At 32.6% G+C, this 21395-nt stretch overlaps 1 long non-coding RNA gene across 1 annotated transcript; it reads left to right on the top strand.

Moving 5' to 3' along the window:
• Positions 1-18513: 18513 nt before the first annotated feature.
• On the top strand, positions 18514-20331 carry LOC146899424 (uncharacterized). Its single transcript, XR_015023583.1, has 5 exons — positions 18514-18644; positions 18774-18868; positions 18986-19104; positions 20053-20126; positions 20264-20331. It is a non-coding gene; the product is annotated as an uncharacterized LOC146899424 (long non-coding RNA).
• The last annotated feature ends 1064 nt before the right edge of the window (positions 20332-21395 follow it).

Raw genomic sequence — 21395 nt, 5'->3', positions numbered from 1 at the left:
AACATGTGTGAAAATTGAGTTAAAAGACTAAGCATGAATTCTCACATTGGGTAGAACTAGCTAGCGTAGTGTGAATTGAAAAAGATGGAAGTCATGCATTGAATAGATCACATACATTAGTAGTGTTTATATAGTGTGGGGTGTACCTATAACGGGGTACATTTTTTTTTGTGGTGGCCGGAATTTGAACCCCGGACCTTGCATATATAATGCATTGTCACTTACCAGTTGAGCTAAGCTCACGAGGACCTATAACGGGGTACATAATATGTGAATGAAGTTATGACTAAAGAAAAATATAAATTTATATATTTTATTATTTGGAAATGTTAAATTAAATACATAATTTAATCATTATTAGAAAGTGTTTTCTTAGTCACCAAGTTTTTGAAATGCAATCTAATATATTTCGGAATGCAAGATAAAATATTTTGGAACACAATCTAATATATTTTGGAACACAATCTGAAATATTTTGGTATGCAATCTAATATATTTTGGTACTCAATATGATATATTTTGGTACTCAATTTGGGATATTTTTGTACAAGATCTAATATGTGAATTTTTCCAAAGTTTGTCGCATATTAGTTGTGAATTTTCTCACAAAGCGCAGAAAATGTGAATTTTTGTTACAAGCATGTCTCCTAGGTCCATGAATGTTGTGTTTACGAGAATTGATTTTGTTATCCGAAAAGATCTAACCGCGGAAGCTTACCTTATATTCATGTGCAATTAATCTTTATATATAAAATTACATTAAATTATATTATATTACTTCTAGAAATTAAATTCAATAGAAGTTTTAACCATTATTAAGTTAAGACAAAATTTTGTTTCAGTATGAAACAAAAACTTTGTCCAATTCAAAGGAGCACAAGTCAAAACGGAAAATATCCATAATTTTCCTTTTAATAAACACAAATGTATCATTTCTAAAATAAAAAAAAAAAAAAAAAACACAAATGCATCAGTTATATTTTGAATTCGATACATCTTTTTAGAGTGAGTGTTTCAGCTCAACCACTTATACCGTACTTAGGGGATATATGGTAGTGCTTCTATATGTTATTGGCAAACAGGATTTATATTACATCTTCTATATGGTAGGTCAAATAATTTTTGCAATCTTTTAGATTCTTTTTAGAGGTTCTCGTGAACTTAGCTCAGTTGGTTGAGACAATGCATAAAATATGCAAGATCCGTGTTCAAACCCCGGCCACTACCAAAAAAGATTCTTTTTAGAGGCTTTTAGGTTTCATTTCCTAAAAAAAATATGTTTATAGGAGATTTGTTCTTTTTTTAACAAACTACAGTTAAAACTCTATAAATTAATAATGTCGGGGCTTTGGAGAAATTTATTAATTTAGAGAGTTATTAATTTATCGATAAATTAATAATTATTAATTTAAAGAGTTTTTAAGTAATTATACTGTACATACCAAACAAAAAGGCAAATTAGTCTATGCCTCTTAGAATTACGTTGCGGCGAACCTTGAGACTCAACGTAAATTAGTAACTATTATGTTCATATGCATTGGAAATCAATAATGACTTTTGAAGTACGGTAAATGTAAACAAGAGGAACAAATGTGTTCAATGTATTCTTAATATATTTTTTTCAGTTTCTATGAATTATTAATTTATGATTTTCTTGGGACCGAAAATTGTAAAGGGATCTCACGAAAAATTATTATCTTATTATTTTATCGAGTTTTTCAATTTTTTACATTGACCCATGTCGGGACCGGACATATTTATTATTTTAGAGAGTTTATTAATTTACCGAGTATTAAATTAAAGAGTTTCTACTGTAGTCCTTTATTTTATTTTTGTAATAAATTGATCTTTTAAGACGTAAAATATATACATTGTTACATGTTTTTCATCCAACGTCATTAAAAAGTGTTTCCATTACGATTTAACATTGAGTTGGTGGGTCCAAAAAATATTAATGGCACCAAACATGATTCGAGCGGATCATGCTTGGACACACATTTTCGACTCTTTGTTACCGAATTCGAACTTAATTTTACGGATAAATGTTTGATGAACGACATTATAAATCAAGTAATCAATCTATTTTGTTTAAAGCAAGACTGAATAATACACTTATGAATCTTAGTTTTGAGAGTAGTGAATTTGGAACCATGCAAGTTAGCAATAAACGTACATGTATACATTTTTTAAATGACTTTGATGAAAGGAGTGTAATGGTAAAAATATTTTATGACTTGATCGACCAACTTGTTAAAAGAAAACATAATGAACGAACTTATTCTTTTTTATTTTTATGGGTGAACTAACTTATTATAAATATCTAATTTAAAGGATGGTTGAGGTATTTGATTTTTAATTATTGGTATTTACTAATGATTTCTATTGCATAAAACAAGTACTGTGAGTGTTATATATATAAAGAAATCAGAGTACTACAAACTCCAATACACACATAAAAATTTGTATCAAGTCTTGCAAAGGAGAAAAAACTAACATAACAATTAACATACTAACATTTACCATTAAAAAAAATACTTGTGGTTGACAAATATAATTGAACCTTTTTCTCATATTTGTTGTAATTTGGGTTTAAGTCCATAATTTTTCAATTGATGAATTATAAATACTGATGAACTTATAGTTCTATCATCTATGTAACCTTATATGGTCTTTAAAAAAAAAAAACAAATGTAACCTTGCATGGAGTGTGTCTCTCCTAGTCAAATATTTTTTTCCATCAATTTTTTATCTTAATCATTTATTTGAGTCAATTTAAACTTTTATTTCAGTAGTTTGCATCTTCACTATAACTTATACATGTCGTAATCAAACACCAACACCAACGATGTATTGTGGTAATTAAGAATATGTTTGGTATGACGTTGGATTTAGCGAAATTGCAATAAAAAACAGCGTCAACGTTAAAACTAAGTATTTCAACTTCTCTTTTTCTATGACCATTACTCGTTGAGAAGCGCATTTGACACCAAACCAAATAGGCCATAACTTTCTATTTTACATGATTGTGAACTTTTTATAGATAAATAAAAAATTCATTAAAGAGTTACAAAAAAAAAACCTAAATTATGCTCTAATGTGATTCTTCATACACACACAGTTCCTACACACATTATAACATTGCCAAGACAAAACATAGCCAACTCTTCTAATCTTTACTACATCACATCATAGCCAAAACTTTGACCTAATCGAAAGCAACCAGTTCCATCCGAAACAAATATATATAATCAACAGAGAAAAACAATCCAAAACTGATTTGTGTTTAAACTAAGCAATGCACTCTTGTGAAAATAAATTTACAATGCTAACACCAACTCAAACACTGTTAAAATTGCCTTGATGACTCTTACACTTCTCCCCCCTTAATAATTGTATCGTCGCAAACTGCAACTGAGATATGAGAACCTCTCGGGTCCCCCTCTCTTAAAAAAGATGATTTCCCTTCGGATGGTATAAATGTGAATATAAAGTCATAACTACTCAATCGTCACTTTTAAATACTAAAGTTGCATTCAACGATTTTTTTTACTAATATGCACTTATTTATTAAATTTCAATCAATTTATCTAATTCACTAACGATAATTAATAAGAGCATTTTCATAATAATACTAGTTTTACCATTAAAGTTAACTCAACTAATCATTTCTTTAAAAAACGTACACAATCCTAATATGACAATTAAAATGAAGCGGAGGAATCAAAGATCTTCAAATAAATTTGTTGAAAACCTCCATGCTCTCGATCCTTTCCCTTATGCTATAACTCCTTTTCCCATCTCTATCTCTACCTCTACAAACTCTTGAATGCGGTAAATCGTAATTAATAATTTCTATCTATCTACCTATCTATCTATCTATCTATCTATCTATCTATCTATCTATCTATCTATCTATCTATATATATATATATATATATATATATATATATAGAGTTAGGATCCGTTGACACCAGGTGTCAACGGATTCGTTGACACCAAATCCAAGCCATCTATCTTTTTAATCTAATGGCCAACAATCAATGACATAATTACTCCTACATGGACTCTCATCACGCTCCCTTGTGTTCTAGGTTTTTCTTTTCAATCGTTGTTGTCAGTTCTCTCTACCTACTTCTCGCCGAAATCAACAGCTTTGTTCCAACAAAATTTTAAAACCTTGTGGGAATGTTAATTCATGCTTTTCCGCCTTCTTTATACCAATCTGCCAATCTACGGTAACCATTATTGATTTGAAACATTTGTGTCAAAAGAGGGAAAGCTAATCATATCAATAAAAAGGGGAAGCTAATCGTAGAGATTACAAGGCACACAACAAGGATATGGGAATTTTGGGAAAGCTTTTAAATTGTGCAATAGAGGATAGTTCTTTCAACATTACAAATTAAGATCAATTCTCAGTTTTATGTTTGGCATGAAATTTCCTTTACAAAATAAGATCCGGATGAAAAGAAAAGAGAGAAGTAATTTTGATGGGAATGAAAGCAACAATTTTTAACATTATTATGATTGAGAATGAAATCGAAAACATGAGAGAAAATGGATGATCAATTGGTCTTTAGAATTTTTCTCTAATAACCATAAGAATGAGTGCCTTCAAGAAGAAGATGAGAGGGTAGCATGTTTTTCTTTGAAGAGTCCCCACGTGAACAAGTTGGTGAATAAATATGAGCCATTAAGATTAAAATAAAGAACGGTTAGGATTTGGTGTCAACGAATCCGTTGACACCCAGGTGTCAACGGATCCTAACTCATATATATATATATATGGGTCCATTTGGTGGTGTCTTTTATCAAGTCACACCTTAAGGTGTGATTTTCACTTTTTAGTTATAACTTTGCTAAATGAAACCTTCATAAAAGTAAGTTGGTGTCTTTTCGCAAATGCTCATAGAGTAACTTGATAAAAGACACCTTCACAAAATGTGTCTTCTATCATAACCCTATATATATTGTTGTTGTTGTTGTTATTATTATTATTATTATTATTATTATTATTATTATTATTATTATTATTATTATGAAACATTTGATCAGTTTTTTTTTTTTTACTTTTTCTTTTATTTATTGAACGAGTCATGATATATGAACAATGAACATCCTTACATGATATACACTTCTTTGATCTCCACACACAAATTTGATGTGTGGTCTCCTATTATTATTGTGTGAAACAAACCTATCTTACTTTCTGTTGATCTATGTCTGTTTCTCTCTCATCAATCCAACCTCTCTCCCACTTTATTTGTCGATCAACTCCTCGCCTCCGCCGAACCTCCTTGTCGTCGCCGACCTTCACGTCAAACCCGTTCACTCATGTGGTCGATCTCTCTTCATCTTCGTTGCTCTCGCATGTCTCATGTCTGAATTACACATCTCTCTCATGTCCTCTCTCCTAGCCGTTACTTCCACAATCACGAGTTCCGACAATGGCAGCGACAAGTTCTGCCATGAAGAGTGTTGGGGATTGTGAACCCGATGTCGAAAATGATGGAGGCGATTGTGTTGTTGGTGGAGTGTTGTGAACAACGACAAAGAGGAGAAAGAAGATGAAGGTGAGGACGGTGGTGGCGAGATCTAAGATAGAGATGTCGATGATGGGGGGTTGTTGGTGGAGTATTGTGAACGAGAAGGAGAGTGGTGGTGCTAGCAGAGTGTTGTGAGCGGTGAAAAAGAGGAGAAAAAAGATGAAGGAGGAGAGGATGGTGGTGGTGAGATATGAGATTGGTGGTCTATGTTTGTGTTTACAGAGAGAGAAGAGAAAAGAGGACAACGGAAGAGAGAATGGTGAGGTGAAATTTGTAAAATGTCCTTAGTGCCACATGAGGATGTATAATGGGGGTATGAGAAAAAATGGTATGAATGAAACATTTCCCTTTTTGAATATACACAAGTCTTCTATCTTTTCCATTATTTCTAAATCGAAAGCGTAATAACATCAAAGAGGATACAAGACACCCCACTATGTTGGCACCTCTTATACCCTCTAATCCTATATCATGTGCCTATATATATATATATATATATATATATATATATATATATATATTAAAAAACTGGAAAAATATATAGAAATGGAGGGACTATACCCTTACCCCAAAAATAAAAATATCAAGAAAAGAAATATCAATGAAAACGAAAATTAGGGAGGTTACATCGATCTCAACAAAAATTTATTGAAGAGACAGAGCCCCGCCACAGAAAGAAAGATCAAGGACAGCCAGTTTTGACATGTGATACCTTCCCTGAAGGTATACGGAGGAACATGAGCTGCATATTTAAAGAGAAACAATATAAACAATGAATATACAAAAACAATATCCTAAAACTCACGCTCAACAGAGCAATCCTTATATGGCATGTCATTTATGATTCTTTACAATTTAAAATATAAATAAATAAATAAAAGCAGTCATTTAAACCCAATTAATTTTATAACTAGGTATATATTGGGCATAAGAGTAACAGCTGGTCCTAGTTTTTTAATGCGAGAAACTCCACATTCTTTCTAAGCTCTTTTTCTCTTTTGCTCATCAAGGAGAGGTGGTTTTAGGTCATTTTTTGACCTAAAATCACCCCTCTGCATCTTTTGTCCCTTTTCTTCCAATATAAATAAGTGATTTCCACATATATCAAGTTTTTCTTCTGTGTTTTTTTTCTTCGATTTTGTCGTGTGAGTGCAACGTTATGTTCTTCGTCGTCTTGTACCACATTGTTTGATTTCCCCGTTTTGTTGCGGTGTTCGTTTGGTTCCTATTGAAAGATCAAATTTAGTCGGTCACATATTCAATCAATGATTTGGACGTCAACTTTACAGATCTGGAAGCATGTGTATTCCCGGTGATTCGAGATTTTATCATATTATTTGTATGCATTTTGTCGTTGTTTGCTATTAACTTGGATCTTGTGAGTTTGTTCGCAAATTCACCCTTTACGTTTTTAGCGGTATTGATCATGTTCTTGTATCTAATGTATTCTATCAAATTGAATGAATGAACATCATTTTGCTTTTGTCAAAAAAAAAAATTATTTTCAAAATGAAACCATGCAATCAAAATTTTATTAATTTCATAATCTGCAATCAAAATACTCATTCATTGCCATTCCAGAAAAAATTAAAAAAATTCATTTAGTCATTCTCACTTTCTCTCTTAGAGGATCCACAATCCAGCTCACTATTTTGATTGTTTAAGTGGATCTCATATGTACTTAATAAACACTCTATAGTAAAAAATGACACAATTTATATTTCAATAAAACTAGTGTGAAAAATAGTGAAATATAATTGAAAACTATTTTTCACTATTTTCCTATTTCATTACATTTAAATAAAACTTAATTCATTTTTATACAATTTATTAAGTGAAAATTGTGAAAAAGAGAAGAGAAATGGAGAATAAGTACTTCCATTGTAACCATTCCCGCAACTCAAAAGTCACACAAGCACTGTCGTCGTCCCACCATCACCCACCACCGTTGTGGTTGTCTACTACTCTCCACTTTAAAAACATGTCCTCAAAACAATTTTATCAATTTTTTTTTCTTTCTGATCTCTAAAGCAGTTTTGAAATTAATACTATCACATAGATTTCTTTTTCTTTTTCTTTTGTTTTGAAAAACAAATTTTGAAATTTATTTTATAAAAATGTTTTAGGCACAGACTTTACTAGAAGTTTTTAAGTTACTTAATTGTAACAAATTTGTCTAAGTTTTTTCGAGCCACTTAGATCCTTTAAGTTAATTAATTGTAAAAAGTAGTCTTTCATTTTTTTCTCCGTATCAATTAGGTCTTTTTTAAGCTGTAACACTTTAGGGAATTTTAGATCTTAAAAATGTAAGTTATTTGGGGCCTAAAAAATTTCAATTAAATAACTTAAAATACCTAATTTGTTACGATTAAATCTTAAAAACTAGCTTGTTATAACTTAAAAAGTACCTGGATGTGCCGTGCCCAAAATTTTGAACTCCGTAAGATGCAGCCACTTAGTTGAAGCCCATTTATTTCCTCTAATTACTGGACTACCGCCTGAAAGCAAAGAAAAATTAAATAACTTCATCATTCATAGCTTCAAATTTCTAATGTGGAATGTAATATAGGTTTGAATCACATGGCTATAATTTTTACATAAAGTCCATACTCTAGTTATAAATTTTTGAGGGATGGGTGGAAATAGAGATCACATACAACAAGAACAACACAACCAAAGCTTTATTCCAGCACAGAGTCGGTTACATGAATCAAATTATGTCATAATTTTCTATCATAAACCATGTTTAGATCCAACTGGGAGTTGGGTAGCTCAACTAGTTTAAGCAAAGACAAAATGAGTTGGAGGTTCGAATGCAAACCGGACGAAAGAGTAAATATTAATCTAATAAACTAACTACTAAAATTCAACATTAAAAGAAATATTTAGATCCTACTCATTACTTTATATATTGTGTTTAATAGAGAAAATATGCATATTTTACGGTTGAGTTGCGGTTTTTAATAGATTCTAACCGTGTAAACTAGGCGTATCTCGTGTGCCATACGGCTTCATGCTCCAAAACAACAGAGCATCACCCATTTTTGGTTTCACTGGTAGACCCTTTCCAAGACATTTGGATACAGAATTAATGTTGGGCTTAGCATTAGGAAATACAGTCTCACCACCTTCTTCAACGTCGAGACCTTCATAAAGACCCAAAACGAGGAAGCTGTCAAATTTGTATAAAATTCTATCATAAAGCATGTTGTGAAAGTGACTCAAAATTGGAGTTTGGAGGCCAAAATTGATGTTTGCTGAAAGTACAAATCGGTGGCCGATTTGGAAAATCGGTGGCCGATTTTGGCTGCCTTTTGGGAGGCTTTCTGTTCGGGAAAAATCGGTGGCCGATTTCGCGTCTTTGTTATTTTTCGAAACGTATTTTTGGGCCAGATTTGTTACAATTTTATGGGAGTTTCTTTTACTATAAATATAGGCCTTGTATCGGACTATTTTGAGAGACATAGAGGAAATTTGAAACAAGGGTTTAGAAATCAAACTAGGGTTTGTATAGAGTTTGTCTCTTGGCAACAAACTAGGGTTTGAAGGTTGATTCACCTTGGGAAACACTATTAGGATTGAGTCTCTTGGTTACGGGAAGAGGCTAGGATTTGGGTAGAATTAGGCGGGAGACTTATTCTTGTAACCCATTGAAATCTCTTTTGTAACGTTACTCATCATATAGTGGAACGGAGGGCTGCTCTCTCCCCCGAGACTAGGTCAATTTGGACCGGCTTGGGTAAACGATTCTTTTGTGTTCTCTCTGCTTTTCTCTCGTTGTTTTTTCTACTTTTGCTTGTTTAATTGCAATTCACTTTGATATTGGTTGCTTAATTATCCCTTGCTCCACACATCAAGTTTGTTATTGGTGTGAGTTTTTCATCGAATTCGCAACAAAGCGAGAATGCAAAACCAATATATGGAAAGAGAATAAGGCTTTACGAGATACATAAGAACTGTAGCAACTCGCGGTCCTCCATTCTTAGTGACGGCCCCACCAGGGGTGTAATCGTAATGAGGCTCAAATTTCTGCCCGACTCCATAGTGAATAACATGAAGTCCCTCACCATTCTCTCGCATATTTAAAAGTTAAAACAACATTAAGCAACGGTTTCAAGAGTTCAGATTTGGGATGATTAACAAAAAGACACTCATTTGTGAAAATCAAGTTGCATGCAAATCATCTTAAATTTCTTGTTTTACGAGAGGACCATCTACCGCCACATTGAGATAGGCTGCCACTTAATTAGAAAGAAAAATGTGTCCAATGTTTCTCACTAAGGTCTTAAGACTTAAGTATATGTGCAACAAGTTTGGTGTATTGTTCACGGTACTTCAATGCATGTGCAACAACAAAAAAAGACCAATAGATTGTTGTTGTGTACAAGTGTGAGTTATATGTCCCACATCGAGATAGAAAAATAAAGGTTGAACGCCTTACAAGTGAGAGGACCCATAAACACATTGCCTTAAGGTTTTGGGTAAGAGTGTGGTGTCTCTCTTGCTTGTGCGGTTGTTCTAGCCTCGATGTGGACGGTCCCCACTGGCTCTCCTCGTGACCCAACATAACATAACATAGATGAAGCGAAAGAGGCAAACAGGTTGACATAGATATCACACAAAAACACATACCTACTGGTATGGAGGTAATATCAGCAATTCTCCGTTCAATATTCTGGACAATTTCGTCCTTTCCTCTCTCCAGAAACCTTCCAGAACTAGTTCGAGCACTACATGCGGGGGATATATTAAAAGTAATGCATTGCCACTAGACTTTGTTTTCTGAAGAAATGTATATGAAAAAAATATATATGATCAACAATTAATGGAACCAATACAAAAAAAAAAAAAAAAAAAAAACAAGCGTAGGCAAACCTGCTTTCTCTACCCTTTCCAGTCAAGCTATCAACAACAAGCGATCTTTTCATGAAAGGTTTGGCAAGATTGATCAAATGCTCACATTCTTCTTTTGACTGTTCAAAATGATAGGCAAAACGGACATTTTAATACAATATAAATTCCAACAACTTAAGATCTCTCAAAACTAAGATCTCCAATCAAACTCTGGAGTCTTTCAGAAAGTTCAAGTTTCCTGCAATCTGAATATTCCATGTATGAATATGAATACTAGATTTTCTTTTATCATTAAGCAACATGAAAAACCTCTATCTTCATATAATTTAATTTTCCATGAGTCTAGCCTAGCTTACACACAATACAAGTGCAATTATATGCAGCCCTTTATTCAATACTTGAAGAACTTAATCATCCATACAAACATTTATTATTTAACTGATTTAAGAAATAAAGTAGGATAAACAACAATTTTGGTTAAACGAGTGATGCGCTGTCATTATAGTCACTTAATGTATCGAAATTGCAAACTCAACCTTAAGTTTCTTTTTAGTTGGTCAGTTTGGTCCTCAAATGTGTTTTACATTACTCACTTTAGTCCATAAAATTACAAAGAGACATTTTTTGCAATTTTGACACATTTAGGGACTCCAATAACAGCACCAAAATAGTTGTTTAGCCAAGGAAAATATTTCCAATCATTAAGGTTCAAAAACTAAATTCAAAATTTAGGAACATTTATTGTGATACATGTTAGATTAATTTTCTCTTCAACTATCTTATGTACATTCTAAAACTGACCAGAAAATTGTGATAGATTGAAGCTCTTGGCTCAGATGACAGAATTTCAGTCCACTGATCCTTCCTTTCCGTCAAACTGAAATGCATTCCGAAGGCAACAATCACAAGACTTAAAATATTATGCACATTTCAAATCAAAATCAAACAGAATACCACTCACTTTATGCCGTCTTCATCTTTACTTTCTGTCAAACTGAAACAAATTCCGGAGGTAGCAATCACAAAACATGAAAGATTAAACACATTTCAAATCAAAATCAAACTGAATACCACTCACTCTATGAAGTTTTCATCCTCCCTTTCTTTCAAACTGAAACGAATTCCGGAGGCAGAAATCACAAAACATGAAATATTAAACACAGTTCAAATCAAAATCAAACATAATACTCACTCTATGAAGTTTTCATCCTTCCTTTCCGTCAAACTGAAACGAAATCCGGAGGTAGCAGTCACAAAACATGAATGAATAAATACACATTTCAAATCAAAATCAAACAAAATAACACTCACTCTATGAAGTTTTCATCCTTCCTTTCCGTCAAACTGAAAGGAATTCCGGGAGAGTAACAATCAAAAAAACATGAATGATTAAACACATTTCAAATCAAAATTAAACAGAAAACCACTCACTCTATGAAGTTTTCATCCTTCGTTTCCGTCAAACTGAAACGAATTCCGGAGGCAGCAATCACATAACACGAAAAAATTAAACACATTTCAAATCAAAATCAAATAGAATAACACTCACTCTATGAAGTTTTCATCGTTCTGATTAGTTAGTAATACTGATAAGCCAGTCTCTCTCTCAACCTCGTTGTTCTTCTCACCTGTAAAACTTTGCCGTTAGAATAAGGTTTTAAATAACAATCTCAGTCCAAGTCACGGTAAGGATGTCGAGATTTCGGCTTTTACGCATGTTTTGTTGCGGATTAAGGTCGTTGCGGTATAAATTAATAACAACATTCCATAAATTTATTTAAATGATATACACTATCATTTTTTTGAAGGAAAACTGATATACACTATCATATAATGTAGTAGTAACTTAATTTCTTATTGTTTCTTCATAGTTGCATAACTGCAACTATTTTCATAATATTGTAATTATTTTGTTCTTTTACAAATCAAGTTAACTACTAATAAATTCACTTAAAGACAGGAGCATAAATAAATAAATTTTGAAAATAAAACAAAAAAACAAATGAGACAGAAATTTGGTTCCCTCCCTGCCATTTGCCGCGGCTGTAATGGCATTTTGGGCATAACGGTGCTTCCGTTGTTTTTGTTCACGATACTAAAATGGAGAAAACGATCAAAGCATGTCGCTGCCGTTTTCGCGATAATAGACATGTATTTAAAACATATTTAACACATTGGTTAGAACAGTGGAGAAATTGTTAGTGGTAAACCAAGATATATGCAAGGTTCGGGTTCGAACCCCATGAACCACCAGCAAAAACCAAGATAACACGTCATGTTTAGAAATAGCAAACCAATTTTTTTTTGTTTATTTTAATAAAATAAAAACAAAAAATAAAAAAGTTCACGTTCTGTTTCAGTGATGTTGCCTATTATTTGGCAACAAACCAAGATAAGTGCTTATTTGATTAAAGAAATTAAGAAACCCTTATGAATGGATTACATATGCATGCACAAGCACAACGGAAGATTGAATATAAATCACTGCGGGAAACATAAAGTTATTGAATAGAAAACACTAGTAAAATTCAAGTAGCAGGTTCATGAAAAAGGAAAAGTAAAGAAATAAAAAATAAAATATAGGTCAGAGCCAAACTTGATTTTGATTTTAAAACTCGAGTCGATAAGTTAATCATTTGAAACAATCATGTACAGAAGCATACCTGAGTTTATAATTGTCGGATATTGTTGACTTGGCATGACCTTACATGTCATCTTTCTGTCTCTTGATAACAAAAACAGCAGCTACTGTTGTATGTGACTTGAAGACCACGGACTCTTTATTTATAGAACTTAAATTAGGTTAAATATTGATTGGTTTTCTATTTCAGCCCATCATAAATTTGATCATTTTAATTTTATTTTTGGTTACAAGGGAAAACACAAGAAAGAAAAAAAAACAAAAATAAAAAAAGAAAAGGGCAAAGCTAGCTAGCCTGCGGAGAAGTAGGTTCCCTAAGCATCATCCCTAATAAACGGTAACAGCCCTTCGGGAGGAAAAGATTAGTCATCACATAGTCTGAAGCAGCTCCCATCTTTGCTAGAAAATCAGCACAATTATTTCCCTCACGAAGGGTGTGCAAGATAGGAGTGTTGTTGTGAATGATCACATCCTTTATATCTTGAATGAGAGTGGCATAGACATGAAATTTCATGGGAGGTCCGTTGATGAGGCTAACGGAATGAAGGGAGTCGGAGTGGCACACAAAATTAGTGATTCCCAAAGTTCTAACCATACACAAACCATTAAAAATGGCAAAGAGTTCGGCAAAACGAGACATCAGATGAATTAGCAATAAATCCGGAGAAACCAGAGATGAAAAACCCATCATTGTTCCTAAGAAGACCACCAAATCCGGTTCGCGGAGGATTTCCATGACAACTCCCATCGACGTCAAGAATATAACAAGAATGATTACGGCAATTCCATTTCACCACTTTGTCTACGCCATCAACAAGAGAAATATGGTGGAGGGAGGTGCGGTTGATGACTATGGAATTCTGAATATTGAAGGTGAGACGATTAAGAGACCACACTTCATTGTTGAGACACATTAAGTTGTGGTGTCACCATACCCACCAAACACGAGCACGAAGGCAAGAGATTGAGAACCCTTCACAAGAATGCTTACGGCAATTCCATTTCACCACTTTGTCTACGCCATCAACAAGAGAAATATGATGGAGGGAGGTGCGGTTGATGACCATGGAATTACGAATATTGAAGGCGAGGCGATTAAGAGACCACACTTCATTGTTGAGACACATTAAGTTGCGGTGTTGCCACACCCACCAAGCACCGGCAAAGAAGGAAAGAGATTGAGAAAACCGTAAGGCCATTTTTTTAACCAAACATAAGTGTTCATTTCCGCGAAAAAATCATCGAGTCGAAGCCTAAGTGATGCCAAATTACGGGAGGAGTGCGGACAATGACGGATACATTGAAGGAATGTCTCTTCTGGTGGCCATAGCGAATGCAAACGGCTGATTGAGCAATGTTCTTGTGCATTAATAAAGATAGAGTTGGAGCTGTATCATGACGGACCGGCCAAACAAGGAATTTATATTTTTCCGAGATGCGCAAATTTCCAAATCCAAGACCATGAATGGTGAGAGATGGCGGTTGATGACAGGTAGTCATTACGTTATTTTTAGTGTCATTTTCATGATGTTTTGAGTTCACAAGCATGCTTAAACAACAAGGAAAACAAGAAAAATAGAAGATTTTGAAGAAACGGTTGTCTTGATGTTTTTATTGAGTACGTAGCAATTTTAGACGACACAGGGGTGTAAAAAGCGAGAAAATGCGGAAGTGCTTGGAAATAGGCAATCATGTCACGATTTTCGGGCGTGACACGATTTTGGTCCGGAATGAAGGTTCGGCTCTGCCCTTTGAAATCGTGACACGATTTACAGGTGGCGTGACACGATTTTGCTGAAATCGTGACACGATTTCGGTGGCGTGACATGATTTTTGGTGCGAGAAAATATTTCCTATTTAAGTGAAGTCGAGTTCCGAAACAAAGGGTTACGACTTGGAGACGAAAAAGTGCGATTTTGAGACCTAAAGACGGCTAGGAGGGCGATTTCTTCAACCTTGTCGGTTCATGTATGTTTTGATTCCACTATTGATTATGTTATTTGTAAACTCAATTATGAGTAGCTAAATCTCTTAGAGATTAGGTACGAGATGATTCTTTGTAACCCTAATTGATCCATGTTCTTTGTGAAACTCTATTTATTGTGAATGACAATCTAGTTCACTACACCATTTGTTGTCTCTGGCAACACTTTTTTAGGGAACGTGTAAAAATTGTCCCCTAAAAGTCGCTAAGGCAACGATTTATGGCTGTTCCCAAAAATATTTCCCGCAACCCACGAAAAATGTCCCCTAAAATACTTTTGGGGACGTTTTTGAAGTGTTACTCTATTATTTCTTAGGCAAAGATTGTGAATTGTCCCCTTAGATACTTTTGGGGACGTTTTTAAAGTGTCACAATATTATTTTTACGGCAATATTTGATAATTGTCCCCTCAAATACTTTTGGGGACAATTTTAGATTGTTACTTTATTTTTAACAAAAGGCATTCCTTCAATTTTGTATAAGATTCACACATCAAAATTTTGGTGGCAATCTTCCCTCTAAACTTGTTCACCAAAAATCAAATCTTCCCTCCAAACATTTTTAAAAAAGTTAATAAAAAAATTAGCTAACATATAATAATATATGGATAATTAATAATAATATATGGGATGAGATCAAATGACACCACACTACACCATTTGTTGTCTTTGGCACAAAAGTAGGCCTACTATAATTTGTTTTTAATTTTTTTTTGTAGATCTTGGCTTTTATAAACAAATACAATGTTCTTTAAAGTTTTTTTTAAAGAGCTTATTTGTTACATAATAGAATAAAAATGATTGTCCTCGTGAGCTTAGCTTAGTTGGTATGGACAATGCATAAAATATGCAAGGTCCGAGGTTCGAACCTCGACCACCGAAGAAAAAAAATAGAATAAAAATGATTTTTACATTCAAAGAATTAGAGATTTTTTTTAGAGATTTTATAAAAAAAAAACAAGGTTCGAGGTTCGAACCTCGGCACCACAAAAAAAAAGAATAAAAATGATTTTTACATTCAAAGATTTAGAGATTTTTTTAGAGATTTTATAAAAAAATAGAATCTATTTCAGGTTTGTTTATTGTATTAAACTCTTTTTTTTATTAAACTCTTTTTTGTTAAAAAATAATAATTTAGTTTGTTTAATAAAACTATATACATGGATTTGTCTGTTACAAAATCACCTTGATTTTTTTACAGTTATTTTCTCTCTCTTCTTAATATGATTTTTTGCTTTAAAATACATATAAGAGTAAAAATATGCAATATGTTAGGGTTTCAGTGATTAGATGAGACAAAATTGTGTTTATGTTGGTCATTAACTTTCATAAATAGAGAATAAATAAACTTTTATTAAAAATATTTAGAATATAATGTGTAGTTTGTAGAGAATAGATAAACTTAAATGAATATTTTGTTGATAAGAAGTTTGTTGAGATATTTAGGTCAAATAAAATATTATTTATAAAATATAAAAAATAATAAAAATATTAAGAATAAACATGAAAGTGACTCGTGACATAAAAAACCTTACTTTATATATATATATATATATATATATATATATATATATTGTTTGATATTTTTTAAGGAAGTTACTAATAATATATATTCCTTCAAAAAAATATATTCACCTTATATATATATATATATATATATATATATATATATATATATATATATATATATATATATATATGACTCAATCGAATCTTCACACAATATTTTTTATTTTTTTCTAAAGCCTTTACACAATTTTATGATATATTAATAATAATACATACCCTCCCTCAAAAAATATATATATATATGGGTTTTGCTACAATAGACCCACTCATTTTCATGAAGGTCTATTTTAGCAACCAACACCTTTTACTTGGACACAAATGCCCATGTTTTTGTTTTTGAGAAAATTAATATTAAAGGATTCAAATGTAATTTCCAATTAAATGTTGGATTTTCTTTTTAATTTTACGAGATCTGTACGGTCCACCGTTCTCTTTCTTCTTTCTCTTGTGCTATCTCTCACGTGCTCTCTCTCTTTCATCAGCACTCTCCCACCAACATCTTCTTCTATTATGTGTTTCTTGTTTCGCCTTTCACGAGTTTTCTTCTACTCTTCCCATTCATTGAAATCAAGTGTAGCATGTGTGTGGTTAAAACACACCAATTTTTTTAACAAGAAATCGGTTCAAAATTCAAGTAAGGCACCAAATCACTAAACTCATTCAAAATTAATGAAGCCCCATATTCAAAACTTAACAATTATTTGCTGGAATTAGTACCCTTATTTGGGGGTTATTTTCTCATTCTCAAAGAACAATTCATTTAATTTGATTTCTTGTTTTCATGGAACAATCTGTATAATTTGGTGGAATTTGATAGAATTTTTAGTAAGCTTGATAATTGATACCCATTTCATTGTTCTAAGTTTATTTTCTTATGATTTTTGGCCTTAAAGTTTAATCCTAATTTGTGTTTGACATCCGGGTATTTTAAGTGAGCTTACAGTAATAAACTTACGGGATGAGAGAGAGAGAGACGTAGACCGGGGAGAGAGGATGACCATGAATAATAAGGACAAAGTGAAAATTACAGTTTTATCCTTGTGCTTCAATTTGTTCAAAAAACAAAAATTGAATATTTTGGTCTAAATAAAAAGGTGTTGGTTGCTAAAATAGACCTTCATGAAAATGAGTGGGTCTATTGTAGCAAACCCCTATATATATAAACACACCGTATCACACAAATATATATATACCCACCTTTATTTAATCGCTTTCTAGTCTCTACCATCGACAAAAAAAATACCCACCTTTCTTTGTTTTTTTTTTTAAAAGTAAAATACCCATCTTTCAATTGAACATTCACACATTTTTTTTTAATAACCTTCACACTATTTTATTATAGGAAAAAAACATATAATATTATAGAATAAATAAATCTTTAATTCCCAATCAAACCCAATTCATTCGGACTCATCGTTCTTCACTCAAACCACCGAACCTTTACGGTTCACACACCCTTGACCCTTCACACCTCAAACCATCAAACTTTCATCATTGCAATCGGATCTCCAACTTTGATTCAAACCAAATCGAACCTCAAATCTTCCAAATCTTATGACAAATCGTCACCCGAATCGTTCCGAAATTAACCCTTTTATGGGGGTTTTGATTTATTTTTCGTTGTAGATCCATGTAATTCTTATTTCTTCTTCGTCCTCCATTTATTTTGTTAGTTTTCTAAGTTCAGTTTGTTGACCTTTTTGTGGGTATTTTGTCGTGTGGGGTGTTGAAATTTATGAAATGATTTTGAGTTTTTAGATGTTAATGGAATGATTTTGGGTTTAGGGTTAGTTGGGTTTTTTGTTGTGTATGAAATTAGTTTGGGTTTTAGAAGTTAGTTAAGTGGTTGTGGGATCTAGAAGATTGCATGAATCACTATTGGATGAGTCGATCTTTGTTGGGAGGCTGAGTGTTGAGTTACTGTAGGTCTTGTTTTTGTAGATGCGGTCTGTGTTTTGTGTGGCGAGGTTTTGATTGTTCTCGTGTGGGGAGAGGGAGCAGGGCTGCTGGTGTTTTTTTGCAAGCTTATTGGTGTCATGATGCACTTTCGGGTGGGAGTTTGCTTGATAGTGTTCTGTTATTGTCATTGCTTTTGTTGGTGTGCCTTTTTTTTTTGTGTCCTAATTGGCTGTTCTATGCGGTCACTTACCCTTTGGTGTTTTGTTTGTTTGTTTTTACAGGTTTTTGTAATCCCACGGTAACCATTTCTCTCGATCATGAATTATGCGGGGAAACAATAGACAAATTGGTCGGGAGATTATAGAAGTTGTTGACGGTAATTCATTTTCTCGATTCATGATTTTGACTTAATAAAATTGCATATGTAACATATATGTTTTGGATTTCCTTCGGACATATTTATTCCTAATATTATTTTTTTATGAATTTTTAGAAAAATCAGAAACACCAAGAAAAGGAACTCAAATGTACTGAGAGAATTAAACATCCTCCAAAGATGCCAATAGCAAACTTTAGGAAGCTTGTGAATATTGGAGTAAAGAAACTATACAAGTAAGATTGATAATTTTTTTTATGTATGTGGTCAATTTTGCACCTTTCTATGTATGTCATAATCAAGTAAGATGATTATAATAATTCTGTAAAATTGAAATGTAGGCAATCTTGAAAATAAAACTAAAATTGAAATGTGTGCAATTTATCCTTTTTAGTAGGGCCCTTTTATTTTAGAGTAGCCATGCTTTATAATATAATTAATAGAATTGTCCATTATTATATTTTAACCTTTTTTTAGTAGAGCCTTAGTGGATATATTATACTAAGTTGTTATTAGAATCCGATTTGGTCCTATCCCATGATTGAAAATTTAGGTTTATAGCAATATTATAATGTTGAAAACTATATTCTTTTGAGTTGGGTTGAGTTGTTGTGAAGAAATGTTTGAGGTTCAGATTTGGTCCCAAATATGTCATTTTAGAATCTGGAATAGATGCCTTGTTAGGCATGTTTAGCGAGTATAAGTTAGGTAACAAGATATTGAAACTATGTTTGTTGAGAATGAGAATTTGGAGATTGGTAGAACTTAGAGTTGTAAGTTTTTAAAATCCATTTTGATCAAGTACTTGTTGTGGATGGTGTTTTTATGATCCACCGGTGATTAATGTTTTAATAAGTTAAATTCAAATTTAATTTAGATGCTTAAATTTTAATTTGGCGGTTAGATTTGAGTGCTTTGAGGTTAAATAGATAAGTCTATGTTCATGATATATGGTTAAGAGATGATATTATTGTGTGATGGATTAGATAGTTTGTGTTTTATTTTAAAGAATGCGATGGTGAGATGTGTAGCCAACGGGAAGTTTGAAATTATTAGAACCTCTTGATATTTAATTACCTCTAGTTTTCTAATTAAAAGTTTTACTTTTTAAATTTTGAATCTAAAACAAAAAGAGCAAATCGTTATTTAAGCTCATGTATTCTTTTTCATTGTCAACATTGAAGGAATTAGAACCTCTTCACTGATTGCATGGGCTTTGGGACATCGTTGGTGTCTCCATTTGGAAATAAGTCAAAAGGTATGGTAAAACATACAAAATCTGATGTTGAAATTTTTTAAGACTCAATTAGCATCTTATGTTTACGCCTTTTGCGAGTTTTTGGGGTACTAATTGTTTGGTTCTTTCCGATTTTACTTTGAACTTATGTGAGGAAGGATTTAGAAACCAAGTTAAAGAAAGAGAAAATCAAAGCTTGCTTCATTCCAACTTCTAAAGAAAGGTGGGTTATATGTTTTGTCAACAAATTTTCTTCCTCTTCCTTTTAAATATAACCATGGATTTAGCTTGAATACACTTTAAGTATTTGAATTTAGCTCAAGTACACTTCAACTATGTACATTGCATAACAAAATAATCTCGTGTTCATTTGCGGAAATTTCTATTTAATGTGTTTTACACGTGGCTATGAGTTGAAGGTGTTTGTGCGGAAGTCACATTAGAGGGAAACATTGCCAAAAGATTGAAACATATATCTTTGCTGGAAGTAATTTGGGCTTTGTGGCTAGCTAGGAACAAGAAAATCTTTGAAGCAATGATAGAAATAAGTTACGGTGAACTAATTAGAGATTTTTTTAACGGCTTGTGTTGAATTAATGTTTGAACTCAATCTTGTCATAATACAACAATCGTATTTAAATTTGATCTTGTTTGAGATATAATCTATAAAATATTTCAAAGCCGGTTATAATCGACTATATTTTTAAAATAATTGAAAGATTGTATATTTTATGAGAACATTGTAAAAAGTGTTGCCTATATGCTTGTGGTTACGTTTACGTGATTATTTTGACTATTATTTAAGGCAACGATTGTCGATTGTAGCCATATATGGCAACATTCAAAAACGTCCCCTCGAGATGCCATAAAAAAAACGTCCCTTATTCTGTGCTTTAGGCGACGCTTCTAAAAAGTGTGCCCGAGACCACGAAAAAACGTCCCCTTAGATAATAGGCAACGCTCGAATAGGAGACCCACGGAAAACGTCTCCTATTCTTTTAGGCAACGTTTTTCAATGTTACGGCAACATTTTTCAAGTGTTCTTAGAAAGCATAAATGGTGTAGTGGTTTTTATTCAATTCAATTGTTCTTAATGCTTTTTATATCTGATCAAATATAAACATGATTTAGTGAGAATGAATGACTACGGCCATATCTTTCTACTTAGACCTAATTGAATTGTTCTAATAAACGGGGTTAGTCTAGGAATGGATAATCGTTTGTTAGTGATATTAGGTTAACATGTTTAAACCTTCAAAGATTATTAGACCACCTAAGGAATTAGGGGTT

The sequence above is a fragment of the Medicago sativa genome, chromosome 8 (assembly GCF_051527215.1).
Source record: "Medicago sativa cultivar Bolivia chromosome 8, Bolivia_mono, whole genome shotgun sequence".
NCBI lineage: Eukaryota > Viridiplantae > Streptophyta > Magnoliopsida > Fabales > Fabaceae > Medicago > Medicago sativa.
Note: the sequence above shows the minus strand (reverse complement) of the source record. Positions and strands in the feature narration are given on the sequence as shown.